This window comes from Heloderma suspectum, chromosome 2 (genome assembly GCF_057233095.1).
Source record: "Heloderma suspectum isolate Gila_16-S chromosome 2, 16-S_ref, whole genome shotgun sequence".
NCBI classification, from domain to species: Eukaryota; Metazoa; Chordata; class Lepidosauria; order Squamata; family Helodermatidae; genus Heloderma; species Heloderma suspectum.
Window position 1 is genome coordinate 338469330 of NC_139459.1, and position 15203 is coordinate 338484532.

Consider the following 15203-nt stretch of genomic DNA (forward strand, 5'->3'; position numbering starts at 1 on the left):
AGCCTGCATAGAAGGCAAGCATCCCAGTTCAGCATAGCCACTGTAGAAGACTGAAGGATTCAGAGCATACCATTTTACCAGGAGCAAGGTATTACACAAGATTGGGAGAGCCTAAGAAGGCCTCAGTGTTGACCTCCTGGACAATTATGAACCTCTTATGGCCATACCAATAGCTTTGTGCTAATAACTACCTGCTCTGCTGCAACTGTTTGTTCTAGTGCCCTGTAACATTATCAATATGCTAAGCAAGAGGCGGTGGCCATTTGGCTCACCTATCATAACCATATCAATCCACAGGCACTTTCAACATCCTCACAAACCTTAAGAATGTTTTTTGACAACCTAGAGCAGGATTTCAGCTTTTAAGAGGTTGAAAGGAAGCAGACCCAAGAGATATAAATGAAGCAAGCACATGCAGCACTTTTAAATGCAATTCCTAAAAGCAAATGGATAATAGATGTACCTCAGAGATTCACACTGACAAGACTGTCTATATTGGGATGTAAGCAATAAAACTTCCTAGGTCAGGTAACCATGACATCTTAATGCCAACATGCATTACTGAGCAATAACCAGAAAATTTACTTTAAGAAGTTAGACAGTGGCAGTTCTGCTCAAATTGTATATTTCTAACTTCTTAAAGACCTGGCATAGAGAGTTGTATTGCTTGCATCCAACATAGATTTAACTGCAAATAAAGGTGACGTACTGTAATATAAAATTTGTTTATAAAATAGGCTTTTCCTTCCTCAGAACATTTTCATATAAATAGTTGTCCCCATCCTACAGCTCCATAATTCAATGTTGATAGTGAAATAGACCCTTGTGCACAATAGCCCATGTTGGGATAAACTGGTTGGTCTTCAAGGAGCGACAGGACAATCTTCTTTGCTGTAACAGACTACTACTCCAAAAGACAAGTTATGTCTCACACTAGCTTTTAAGAGAGAGCACTTTTAAGATTTTACAGATTACAACTGAAGCCTAGAAATGGCTTGAATGAAGTACAGAGCTATTAATCAAATTGTTACTTTGACTTGAGAACAGTGAAGCCTACAAGTCCCGGCATGCAATAAACTTTAAGGTGGAGTGCAGCATGTTGGGATTTGTAGTGTATGCTAGCCAGAAATGCACTGGAAACAAGCTGCTACAGATCTGCCTCTGACAAGTTTCTAGTGCCAGCTATAGACATATTTCATTCTCTTTTTAAAGTTTCTTACTTTAGAGTAATCAAGGTTCAAACTGCAAGCTCTCCCCACTTTTTTAAGTGTTGTGTTTCCCCCATGCATTTATATACAGACACATCACCAAATTGTATGACTTGAGTGACTGATCTAAAGAATTTGTTAGTAAGCAACTGAAACAGTACACCACATAATTAAATTATTTTCATAATATACACTTTAGTGTTGTATTTTATTTGCAGTGAACAGATTCCAAATTGTATTTTAATTTTACTTTAATGGTTTTCCACATATATAGCAAGTGAATGACTGAGCCCACCCAAACTGGGTAAGGAAGACAATTAAGTAAGTGAAGGAAGGGAAAATACCATTCATATTCTACAGGAACAAAGAGGTCTTGTCCACCTAGACTGTCAAAGCTGACAAAGTTCGAAAGTGACCCAGGTTTACCAGCAAGATCTCACTTTTTAGTAAGCTTTACATGATGAAATGTTGCAGTTCCATAGCTATTTTGGTTTTAAAAACTGTTGACTATCAACTAATGTAGCTCAACGAGTATGAACCTTTGCATGAAGGCTTATTTATGTTTTATCAAACCTATTTCAGTTGTAACGTAAGTCAATTAGAAACAGATTTAAGCTAATCTGAAGTAAGATCTTCTTAACACCAAAGTAAGGGTTCAGACCAAGTTGGCATAAGCTAAAACCAGTTCACTAAACCAGTACAAGTCACAATACCAAGAGCTTAACGGCGCAATCCTATGGCCACTAGTCAGTGGCTAGATGGCCATAGGATACGTCAATTTCCGGGAACTGACCTTTCCCCCCTCCTGCGCTGCCTCATAGACAGAGCAGAATGGCCCCACACTCTGAAAAGGAGCACGGAGCGGTGAAAACGGGGCATTCTGGGGCGGGGAAGGTGGAAATGCTGGTATGACACACCCAGTGTGTCTGCTTCCCCCGCTCCACCTTCCCACGGCATGCGGAGGGGACGATCCCCTCCATGCTTCTCCTGCCCTGCATTGGATAGGCGGCTGCCTCCAAATTCAGAGGCAGCCACCTATCCCGGTAGGATTGCTCCCTCTGATGCTAAGTTCAGTGTCAGGGATAGAGGCCCATCACTGCTGCCCCATCCCTGATAGTCTTCTAACAATCATAACTGTCACTATAATACAACTGCCATGAAAGTATCAGAAAGGTAAATATGGCAATTCTTATGGGGAAACAATTTACAGGTTTTCAACATACATACATGTTTATCTTCAGGCTGTAACCTATGTAATCCTGACCTGGGCTGCAACATGTAAATGGCAGAAGCGTGCAGGGCCCCTAGGAGTCATAGTTTTTTAAATGATACATTCTACCTACTGGTGGGTTCCTATAATCCTCCACTTTGCTCCATTTGATATTTTAAAAAATAAACACGTGAATTATAAAATTAAGCTTGGAAGAAATCAGCTTGAGTTCATTCTACAGCATTTATTAAAAGCAAACGATTATAGAAGTAGTGCAGTCCAGCTTATGACTTTAGATGTAGCACACTTTGGTCCAAATCTTGCTTCAGTCACAGGTCCTCAAGTAACCTTCAGCATCACTTTTTCTCTACTTTATATCCCAATTTTAACATGAGAATTGTGAATTACACCACAGTGATGGAGGGACTACTTAAAACCTGGCAGTGTAGATAGGGATCATTTAAGAAATACATTAAACATCTAGGGCTGCCTTCTTCAACCTGGTGCCCTCCAGATATTTTGGACAAGTCCCAGCATTCCTATCATTGGCAGTGGTGGCTGATGGGAACTGATGTCCAAAATATCTAGAGGGCACCAGGCTGGACCAGGCTGACCTAGCGGGCAGGAGGAAGTAACACAGTTGTGATCATTTTTGACAAGAAACAAAGGGAAAGTGACTAAAATGTAATATCACTCTTCCCTTTCATTCTAAAAATTATCATTTAGTACTTGGTGCTGGTAGGTACATTCTCTTAACTTCTCTGTCCCCCTTTCCACATGACCTCCCATTTGACTTATAAATATTAAACAAAGTTATATATCATAAACATTCAAAATCTGGTGTATACTTTGGAAGGGGTCTATACAAGAGTAAAACTTTGACATTGGAGGGGGGCTTAATGGTGTCTGGTGTTTGTTTTTTTTAACAGATTACTTGCTTTCTGTACAGTCTTATGGCCTATCCTACCACCACAGCATAGGTACAAATCTAAATAAAATATGGTTTCCCAAATGTTATCAAATTAGGTCAACTAGAATATAAATGAATGAATGTTGATCCCCATAAATCAGGAACCCTGTTATACAATTTCAGATGTATTCTTAGGACCTGCATCTTAGGGTTGATCTGCAGATCAGGGAGGATTGTTCATGTCAAAGCATGTGTGTGTGATCTGTGGCTGAAAACAGCCATATTCTAGCCTGGGTTTTGCTGACAATTTTGTCAAGGGACAGGATGCAACAGAATCTAACTCGCGTACCTTGAGATTCATGAGCCCTGAAGGACTAACAGGAGTAAACTTGTTTGCATCAAACAGCAGTTACGGCTTAAATGAGGTGTCCTCTTTAGTCGTTCTTGTACAATTTCCTAAAATACATTCAGCTAGTAACTTTTCAGTGCTTTGTTTGGTTCCTTTCTTTCAATCCATAGTAATAAAAAAGCTAGATTAAGCTTCTCAGATCTTTGCCCATTTAACCTATAAGTTTCTAATTTTTAAAAACTTTTCACAGTAAGAAATGCTGGAGTAGAAAGCTAAGCTCTTCTGAAAATTTCACCTCTGGACCTATAGTCTGAATGCACAAAACCCTCCAGTACAATTATGCAATGCTTGCAAAGGGAAGACAATCCCTTTTAATAATAAACACGTTCATATGATTATTAGGAACTGTCTGAGCATGCTCTAAAAGCATACACTAAGATTCCTAACAACTTACTCAAGTCCTACCCCTACGGAGAGTCCAGTAGGACAAAAGTTACTGCTGAATGTTGTCAGTGGGGAAAGAGGAGGGAATCTTCCACAGCAGAACAATGTCAAACTTGCACCTTATTTTTATAACTTGAAGGTTATTCATCTATTAATAGGCTTAGAACACCTAAAAAGGTGTGATCATGTGCAGTTCAGCACAAAGAAGTCCTTCTGTTTTTGATCCACTTGTATGTGTAAGAACAAACTCCCCAGCCTCTGCAGATAAAGAAGACCAGATTTAGTGAAGTGGCATTAAGTTATTTCCAAATTTTCCTCAACATGTCTTATAAGCCCTCACCAACCATATTATATCCATATGGTAAAAGCAACTGCCACAGAACACACAATAAGAGATTGTCATTCCTCTGCGAGATTGAAACATCTTGGGAATAGATAAAGTCCTAAGGTTCATATGACAAGCACTAAAGCAGAAAAATATACATTTTTCTCTGAGGACACTCTTGCTTCCTCCCCACTACAGAACACCAATTTTGTTCTCTCTGAATGAGATTTACTAAGCCATAGATGTCAACAAGTATCAAGTATTCAAGACTGAGTTCTTAATTTAAAGTTGTGAAGACGTATCTGACTTTTTTTAAAAAATAGAAAACTAGGCAGTATAAATCTGACTTGGATTCCTGCATTGAGCAGGGGGTTGGACTCAATGGTCTTGTAGGCCCCTTCCAACCCTACTATTCTATGATTCTATGAAATTTTTCTATTCCCATTATATTCATCCATCCTTTGTATGAGCATGGGTTACCAGAACTGCTGCCAAATTGAAAGAGTAGTCCTCCTGTATTAATTTGTCATAGATTTGGGGGAAATACTTAGAACATTTGCATTTAGCCAAAGTCGTTAATAGGTACCAGATATTTTCCTTCACAATATACTGAATTATATTTTTAATTTGTATGAACTTGGTGTTTCCCTAGTATATTATTTATATTAAATGTACAGACATGAGGCTATAAGTCTCCAGAACTGCCTTGGTGGTCAACAGAGATACTCCAAGAATAAATTAATTCCAGAACAACAGCTTTAGGAATCCATTCAAGCACCTCTTTTACACTAGTGTAGTCCCACTGCCTTCAACTGGATATCAAGAGAAAATTGTTCCAGAATTGTCTCTAATGTGAATAAAATGTGCTAGGGCAGTGAAGCAGAACTAACTTCTCAATTTCCCAAACCCTATGCATTTATTTTCAATGGTCTTTTATGACCCTATGCTGCTAAAGGCAACAGTGTCGGAACAAAAATACTTCAAAGCCAGTTCCTTATGTGTTCTGTTAGCCATTATTCAAACTGAGAATTTAGAAGCTACCCAGTCTTCATCAATTTAATTCTGTTCCTCATTCCTCCACATTTGAAGAGAAGCTCATTGTTAATATCATTCCACTGAAAGTCATTTGTTCAATGTTGATTTCTACCATTCTTATGTGTTCTAGATACACATATATAAAGATCAAACAACATGCCCACAACATTGTGAGGATCACTCCATTGTGATGCTGTTATTTCAATTTGATTTCAAAAACCATGGGGTACTCAAAATATGTGTACTACAGGGGCACCAAACTCAAGTTGGCTGAAGGGCTAAATTCCACAGCCAGCAAACACCCAGGAACCATATCCATAATCCTCCCCACAAACCAATATCCATTCCACCTGAACTGAACAGTTGTCACTACTCCCATTCATACCCGCAGCCTGGGGGTCATTTTGGACTCCCAGCTGTCCATGGAGGCTCAGGTGTCAGCTGTGAGCCGGACAGTGCTGTATCAACTCCATCTGATACGGCGGCTGCGCCCCTTCCTTCCCGACCATCTGCTCCCATCGGTAGTACATGCCCTGGTCTCCTCTCGTTTAGACTACTGTAATGCGCTCTACGTGGGGTTACCCCTGAAGATGGTTTGGAAGCTGCAGCTGGTACAGAACGCGGCGGCTCGCCTGATTAAAGGCAGCCGCCGGTGAGATCACATCACTCCAGTGCTGAAGGAGTTGCACTGGTTACCAGTTGTTTTCCGGGCCAAATTCAAGGTGTTGGTTTTGACCTTTAAAACCCTATATGGTTCCAGCCCAGCCTATCTTAAGGAGCACCTCCAGCAGCACCAGACAGGCTGCTTAACAAGATCAGCCTCGGATGGCCTTCTCTCTGTCCCATCAGCCAGGACAGCTAGACTGGTGGGGACGAGGGAGAGGGCCTTTTTTGTGGTGGCCCCCACTCTGTGGAACTCCCTCCCTAGGGAACTCCGTCAAGCCCCCTCTTTAATGAGCTTCCGTCGTGCATTAAAAACGTGGTTGTTCAGGCAGGCATTTGGGGCGGGTTAGGGTATTTTAGAAAATGTTTTTATTGTAGAATTTTATTGTTTTAAACTGCTTTATTGTATGTTGTACATCGCCCAGAGTGGCTGGGTGACCAGCCAGATGGGCGATTAATAAATTTAATTAATAAATAAATAATACCCCGCCATATTTCTTGACACCTGCCTTCTAATGTAGAAGGAATTGGGCATGGGGGGGCTTAGACTGATTATAAGGCATCCAGGGTCATCTCTTCTGTGGAATGCAGAATAGGTGCTGTAGGCCACGCTGAAGATGCCTAAATGCCAGGCCCTTGTTTTTGACACCCCTCATTTAGTCATCATTGCACATTATTAGGTATTTTAAGAGTGACAGAATCAAAATGCTAATTGTGATGGCAGAACTAAATGTTAAGTTATGCTACAATTAATTCTGCTTGCACCTTGAACAGAACATGAAGCTATTCACTCCATTTCAGTGGTATTCAGAAATAAAATACAAGTGAGTAGCAAAGTACATAGGCACTGCACAGTGTCAAGCTGGAGGGTCAATTGCAGTTCTAGCTAAATTTAATAGAAAAGCATTATAAAGTAAAAAAGATTGTGGCACCTGAGCCAAACCAACACCTTCTGGTAAAAACAGCATTCATTTTCTTAAAACTAACTAGCACCCTTGAAATTCAAGGTGCAGATACATCAAGCAACTTTTATCAAGGCTTCCTGCACTGTGAGCTCATCAGAACTGGAAAAACCCAGGTGTCTGGTTGCTAGGGCTCCTCTGATGCTGGTTTCTAAAAATGTAATTTTGGGGCTCAGGAATGTCAACTATTTTCCCCTCTTACAAACTGTATTTCTAAGTTCAGATACATAAAAATTGGTCCTGAAAAATACAATGTAAGATACACTTGTATCCAGCTACTCCAATACAATCTTTAGCACAGCAATACAAATGTCTTTCCTCATAGTCAAACAGAAAACTGCTAAAACAAGTTACAATACAGTCCAATGTTTCTGTAAGCAGTACTGCAGTTAAAAAGAATATTTTTATCCGAAATCCTGCAGTTTGTTGTTGCAGTAGTGCCATATTAGGGAACCAAGTCCCAAATTAAAAGTGTAGGTTATCAGTGTAAACCACCACCCCTTAATGTAGGCAGATGATGTCAGGTTCTCCTGCAATATTTATCACATGTTTCCATGGGGGTATAACAACAACTATACTAGGGGTTCTCAAAACCACACTCTTATCAGCCTTCCACAAGATTAACTGTACAATCCTATGTCTATCTACCCAGAAGTAAGACCCACTGAGTTCCATAGGGCTTACTCCTAGGAAACTGTGTGTAGAATTGCAGCTTAAGTAACAGATCAGGCAAGCAGCATCATTTCAGCCGATGAAAGATAGATCAAAGAATGGTTTTGGGGGAGGCATACCTGAATTTGTAAACATGGTGCCTGCAAAAAAGCACCAATTCCTTCACTCTTCCCCAATACTGTCAATCATGGAGATCAGGCAACTGCCAGTGCTTTATCAAATGGGAGAAGGTACCTCAGCACTCTGCCTCCTAACATATCAAGCACATAAGGGAGTGTCAAGAATGGCTCTGGCCTCCCCTAGCAACTAATGGTCCCTCCTTACACTGCATTACAGTGTTTAACTATGGGATTAGACAAGGGTAACTATCAGGTTTCAAGAACTATGAGTAGAGAAGCCCTACAGGACTTGGGCAGGGGACAGCCATTTATAAGCATTAGAAAGCCTACCATTGTACTGTATTTATAGGAAGAGGGAGATTGTATTTGGTGTAAACCTGCTTTATGCAGCTCAACCTATGTTCTGCTAAGGTACCTAGTAAAAAGAGGCAATTCTTTAAAATGTACTCTGCTGCCACTTGTAATGGCAAAATGTGCCATATTTCGACTGCACTCTAGTCCATGACTGGAAAATCCTCTCAGCACTAGGAGACTGGTGTCTGCTGTACACACCCATTGCACAAAGCAGAAATTCCTGTCAATAAGGCAAATGGGGCCCAGGCAATGCAAGGGGAGGAAAGAGACCTACAAACAATAAGGAAAGCATCTGGCTCTCTGATTTACTAGAAGAGAGGCTGAAGTCGGACACAGACTGCAGTCACAAATCCAAGGTTGCATCTCTCTCACTTTAGAAAGATTTGATCAGTTCTCACTGCCTTGGATTTGCAAAGACTGCAAACAAGACAGACATCACATCTCTGGATTTTCAGGCTACATCCTAATGCATTCCCAAAGAGTGAGGGGGTGGGGGGTGGAGAAAAAGAACAGCCTGCAGTTTTAACCAGCTTGGCTAAATTCACATCCTTCTGGTTCAAGGCTTTCAAACCCTAGAAAGAAGAGTCCCTTCTTAGTGTGTGAACCAGCCATCTCCTAAGTGCAGCACTAATGGAGGTTGTGCTGCTGTCCTTCCCTGGAGACAGCAGCCAACACTACTGAAGCTTCTCACGTAGCAACCAGAGCTCCAGAACCAACATTAGCTGCTTGTCACTGCCTTGAACGCTCACCCACAAGATCCAAGGCAAAGCAACACCCTCGGTCACCTCTGTGCTGCAGCTAGCAAAACTGACTTCCTGGGCCAGCTGTAGGGGAAAAAAGTGTCTGATGTCACCTTCATAGGTGAAAAGGGAGAGTCCTGTACGCCATTAAGGAAGTAGTATGTCTTTGTCTTGCCTGTAACCCATATTCCAAGTCTCCACAGAAAGCTCATTTGGAAAATATTTTTGCAATCCAGGATATGCATCTGCTGCCAAAAATCATGGTTTTTGAGGCCATGGCCCCATCCCCCTACAAGACAAAATCAATTCATTCTGCTGCCCACAGCCTCTGCCTCTGAACCTTAAATACTCCAATTACAAAATGGGCCACGGAGGGAAATTGCAGGAGACCACCCTGCAAGGGCCATTATCTCCTTAAAGTAACACCAGTATCAGCAGAAGGAATGACAATATTGTATTTTGTTACATTCTACAAAGATCTCCATGAACATGGGGGCTGCTCCTTAAAGTAGAGGGGATCTCCTGCTTAACTGTAACAACTAAAACCTCTCACAACTACATTATTCTCAAGGAAGAAACTCCTGACATTCTCTGTGGGGTTCACAAACCTTTCTTCTGATTACCAAACAAACCACTCCCCTAAAATTATAAAAAGGACACGTCTCACAACACAAGAGAGTTCTGTTTCAAGAATCAGGCCACTGGCACCCCAAGGACAAACTATTGGAGATGAGGTTTGATGACCTTGCCACAGCACTATTATTGTGTTTACAAGAAATTGTGTTGCCATTTAAGGTGCTGGGATCAAGACAGGGAAAATGAAAATGCACCCTGATAAAACACACACACGTGCCAGACAATAAAAAGCAGGGGAAAATCCATGCTGCAGCCTCCAACAGCAGGCAGGCAGAAGAGGATGATTGAAGTGCACCACCATCGCCATACAAGCACCATGAGAAAGCAGAAAATGCAGGTCAAACACCTCCTCCCCCATTGCCTGAAGGAGCCAGCAAGTCAGAAGCAGACAGCCAAGGAAAGGGAGGGGGCAGGAAGGAAAGGAGCAGCTCAGGGGAAGCTGCTTCAGCACATGGAGGAGGAGGAGGGATGGAAAGAGAGGGGAGGCAATGGTGAACTCACACAGGAGCACAGACAGACTCTCTCTCTCTTTCCTGGCAAACAGCTGCTTTGAAGTGGAAGCTATCGTCCCAGAAAGGGGTTTCCCCACATTCCCACTGTAGGTCTTCCAGAAAAGACTTAACTGGCTCTTTCCCACCACCTCACACTGCATGGACAGAATCCTGCTTGGGAACCCAAATGCAATGAAATACTTAGGTTCTCTTAAAATCCTCCTCCCTTCTCCCTCCGCACCCCTCAAGACTAGACACACAGGAGAAGGAACAGGATCGCCATGACGCCCCCGCTCTTCTCCAGCGCCTGGCACGGGCCAGACTGATCCCCACCCCCACAAGTAGGGTGGGGGATGGGTGGGAGCGAAATGAAAAGCAGCCCTACCTCTCCCCCTCCTCGGCTTCCCTATGAGTACAACTCGACGGGAATTCCCCACTCATGCACCCCCCCATCCCTTTCCTCTCTCTCTCTCTCTCTCTCACACACACACCCCTCTTTACAGCCAGACGCCTCCAAGGCTGCAGAGAAACCGAGGATGCCAGACAGAGGCAAGAGAGCACGACCTCTTTCCTTCTCCACAACCGCAAAAATGCGAGAGGCTCCATTTTCCCCCCTGGAAGAACCAGCCCCAGCACTTCTCTCCCTATCTTGCCATGCACATAACCCCCCGAGCATGACGGATCCACAGAGAGAGTTCCAGGGCTGGGGCTAGCTGCAAGTTTAAGGAGGACGTGGAAGCTCAGGAGGGGAGCTAAAGTAGAGGAAAGGTCCCAGAAAAAAGCCCTCTAAGTTTCCCACCCCTCCCCCTCCATAACAGCCCCTCTCAAAGGGGGGCTCCTCCATCCCACACACCCCCTTCCTCTTCCTTATTTGCCTTGGCTGACCTTTCCGGCCCGCTGCCCGGGCCCCCGGCACTAGGCCCTGCTCGGCGCCACGGCGTTTCCTAGACGGCAGGCGGGACCGAGCGCTTAGCTCCACAGAGCAGCAGCCACGGCCCCTCCCCCTCCGCAGCAACAGTGAACGGCCAACAACTCCTCCTCAGCAGGCCGGGCGGAAACGGCACTGAGCGCACGGGGATTCCCAGCGCTGGCGCCAGGGGCGCCCCAGCCACGCCCACCGACCCTAGTCATTGGCTGGGCTTTCCGCACGATCTCCACCCCCTTCGTTCGCTCTGCGATACCCCCTGACTCTTCTCTGCCTCCTATTGGCCGCGCTTCCTCCCCTTCTGTAAGAGGACGGTCATTCCCACCCTTTTGCCTGTATCCCGAGCACCACAACCTCCATCCCCCCCTCCCCAGCCTACAGGGCCACTATTCTATTGGTTATTAAGGATGCCACTCTAGTTGCGTCATCCTCAGCAAGGCTATAAAAATAAAGCGCGGCACCCCAGCAGCTCAGAGCGAGTGAGGGGAGCGTCTAGCTTACGGAGGAGAGATCGGCTATCTCAGCGGAGATTGGGTGTTTGTCCGCGCCTTTGCGCACGTGGGTCTGCTGTTCTACGTGCTCAAGGGCGAGGCTACCTTCTGATTGGCTGGTCTTAGCCAGTCCCACGTGGGGCTAAGTGCTGCTTGGGGACACGTGGCATCGGAAAAAAGGGGGTGGGGGTTCAGCGCCGGCGCTGGAAAGTCCTCCCCGGTCGGGAAGGGTGGGCAGGGCGCGCACGGCGCATGCGCCAGGTTGGGTGTCTGAGCTGGAGGCGGCGAGAGGGGACTGACTGCAGGGGAGTTTCGCGCCAGGGAAGGGGGTGTGTGCTCGGCTGGGAGCGTTTTCGCTCCTTAGGGCAGGTTAGAGCTAGTACGACTGCTGGATGCAATGTGGGATTTGCCGAGAACGCTGTTGCGCCCCCCCACACGCTCGCCACTCCACATCCCCTCCATGCGCCTGCCGTAAATCGCGCCGCCCTTCCCCTCCCGGGCGCGCAGCCTTGCAGCTTTATCCTGCCATAAACATGTTTACTCGGAGCCCAGCCCCACGGAATTCACCGGGACTTGCTCCCCAGTCCGCGCTCGCCTTCGTTCTGTTGTCTCCCCGGTGACTCGATGTAAGCTCCTTTGGGCGGCGGCCCCTGCGTGACTCTTGGGGCGCTTCGCGAGGGCGGGCTCCCAGTGCTCCCCATCAAAAGGCGCTGTACAGCTAGCTATCGCCTAAGGGACTTTTGGGGCGGTAAAAAAAAAAGGGAAGCAGCGGTGGGAAAATGTAAGAGGGCCACGAATGGAAGACCACGTCATCTGAATGCTTCCCCACCCCCGCCATAAAATTCCGTGAATGCGATTGCACAATAAAAACCCCGTCTGAAAGCACCCCTACGAAAGCACCACGCGCATCGATAGTGCGTGATAGATATATATCATACATATATATATATATATATATGTATCTAACTGATGTCCTTATAGGTTGGATTCGGGCGTACACCTCTGCCTTCTCTACCCCACCCCCCACCCCTTGTCTGCACAAAGCCTTCTCTCTCTGTGCATTAAAATGAAGAGCGACACCTTAAAAAAAAATGGATCGGGGGGGGGGGTTCAATCCAGTTTTGTATGAAAAATGGAAGGAAGTGTCTTTACGGGGGACCTCTCCCGTCATGGTACAATGACCTTGGAGTAACAGTTGCTCATTGCAAGCTTTGAACAGGGGACAGCTCAATAAAAATACCATGAACTTGGTTACTTGTTGCCAGTAACTTCGAAAGAGAGCTCAGTCAGTAACTTGAATAAGGACTTAATGTTTAAATGACCCTCCACCCCAAACCAAGCTCAGGGCTACTGCAAATCATATCTCTGTGCCCTGGAGACTGACCCCTTCAAGATAAACAATCGTTATCTCCAGTCAAAACAGCCAGTTTTGTACAACACACATTAATGTGTTATTACTCCAGATGACAATGACAAATTGCATCACACAGTTCAGAAAGTCCGACCCCACAGGAAGGACAGGTGCCAACACTTAGAAATAACGTAGGTGGATGTCGGCCTGCCCATGAGAACCCCTGAGCAGTATGCCTTGTGTATGTCATATTCCAGCATCTCTTCTTAATCAAATTTACCTGCTTGAGGGGGATCTTGAGTGTGTGCCTCTGGTTATTTACAGTACTTTTCTTACACTTATATTTGGGGGTTGCAGCAGAAAGCCTGAGTCACAGCCTGTTCTGTATCTGCTTGGCTTCGAAATAAACTGTCCTAAAGACAGACTTGTGTCTGGTGCAATGTGGGAGGGGAGGCTGTACATCCTGATCCTATGCAGTTAGTTGTGCCTAAGCCTACTGAAATTAACAGGCGTAAACCTGTCTTAACTGAATTATATTTTTATACTCCTTCTTAGACAAGGATTGTCTCCCAGAGCAATTAAAACTCAACTTACAATGCTGCTGGTGGGAGCTGTACAAAAATGAAATGTAAGGAACAGGCTTGCAAATTGAAAGATATACATGGTAGTGGAGGACAGAGATCAGTTTGCCAGAACCAAAGAACATGTGTATCCATTTGGGGCCACACTGATCCCCTTTTGCTGGTGTTCGTGCTGGGATGGAGGTGGTATAACTGCCCAGTGGCCTTTGATTGGTTGGGCCTTACCCTTGCTTCTGCAGTCACAGGGAAACACAGTCAGATAATAAGGCTGCAGTTTTAATTTTCCAAGAGCAAGGAATCAAGAATTGGTCCCAATCCATAGCTATAGCCCACTCCTGATGCTCCCTATCCAGTGGTCACTTAGTCATTCCACAGCGCCCAGTTTTTCCGGCTCCAGGTTTCCCAGAGTAAAGATGGTACTGCAGCCTTCCTCAACCTGGTACCCTCCAGATGTTTTGGGCTTCAACATGGTCAGGAATTTATTTTGTTTATATCCCGCCCGTCCTCCAAGGAGTCCAGCATACATGATCCTCTTCATTTTCTCCTTAAAACGACCCTGTGAGGTAGGTTAGATTGAGTCAGTGACTGTCTCAAAGTCAACCAGTGAGCTTCATGGCTGGGTGAAGACTCAAACCCAGATCTCTTGAATCCCATCTAACACTCTAAGCACTACACTAGCTCTCCAGTGGAATCCTGGTAGCAGTAGTTTAAAACATCTGGAGGGCACCAGGTCAGGGGAGGCTGCTGTATTGTCATGGTTAAAGTAGAGTTAGCCTAGGCAAACAACTGACAGTGCACAGCTTCTATCTTTTGAAACATTTCAATTTCTTTTAGTTGCTCAAAAATCTTAAAACTAATACTTCCTGGATAGCTCATCTGAATGAGCACATATACAGCTTGATCACATTTACATGTTTGCTGGGAAGTAAATTTCACAAAAGTCAATGGGATTAAAACAAGTAGGGCTGGGTTGCAATCCTAAACAGACATACTGTGGAGTAAGACTAACCGAACACACTGGAATTTACTTCCATGCAGACATGAGCAGAATTGTAAGCTTATATACAGTGGGCTTGCTTCCAGATATATGGATCCATAGTAATTAAATGGTGGCTTTTACAGGAAACTCCGGACAAAATCAAGCAACTGACTTGATACAAACAGAGAGGCTATTTTGAAATCCCAACCCTTATACTTTGGAAACAAACTTAACAGAAAACATGTTGCATTTTGTTTTTTTAAAGGGAGGGGGGGAGAACCCACATTAGTGTCAATAAGTTTACAAGAACGTGGAGAAACAAGTGGGATGGGCATAAGAATGATGCAGTGTATAACGCTCCTCTTCAGGGTGCCAGTCATGTTCTTTTCCAGGACACTCTATTTCTCCTCCCTCCTGCCCCTCTTCTGCATTCTTTGCCCACTGAGCATGCTCAGTTTGCCCCCCCACTTCCCCCCCAAGGTTTTTTTGAACTTCTGCAAACCTTGGGCTTTCCTCATCAGCTTGTTGTGCCAGCTGCAGAAGCCCTGTCAGCCTTACCTGTAAGCCACATGAAGGTACAGCAAGTCTTATTTTTAATGCCTTATTGAGTGAGGCCTTTCAAAACAGCAACTCCCTTCCTGGCTTAGCATTCGCTATGCAAGCTGGAGGATGTAATGTCAGCACAGGCAACATAACGCTGCCTTCCGGTCGAGTGAGATTCTGCAGTCCCATCCCCCTTCTCTCTCCTTCCCCTTTAA

At 44.7% G+C, this 15203-nt stretch overlaps 1 protein-coding gene across 9 annotated transcripts in view; it reads right to left on the bottom strand.

Moving 5' to 3' along the window:
* SETD5 (SET domain containing 5) overlaps positions 1–15159 on the bottom strand; it is a 74309-nt gene extending 59150 nt beyond the window's left edge. For all 9 annotated transcript variants that reach the window (XR_014788590.1, XM_084840669.1, XM_084840666.1 and 6 more), the window contains exons 1-2: positions 15004–15159; positions 11004–14022 (exon numbers count right to left, since the gene is read on the bottom strand). The gene's annotated coding sequence lies outside the window, so the exon portion shown is untranslated. The remainder of the gene's footprint in view (positions 1–11003; positions 14023–15003) is intronic.
* Between the last annotated feature and the right edge of the window lie 44 nt (positions 15160–15203).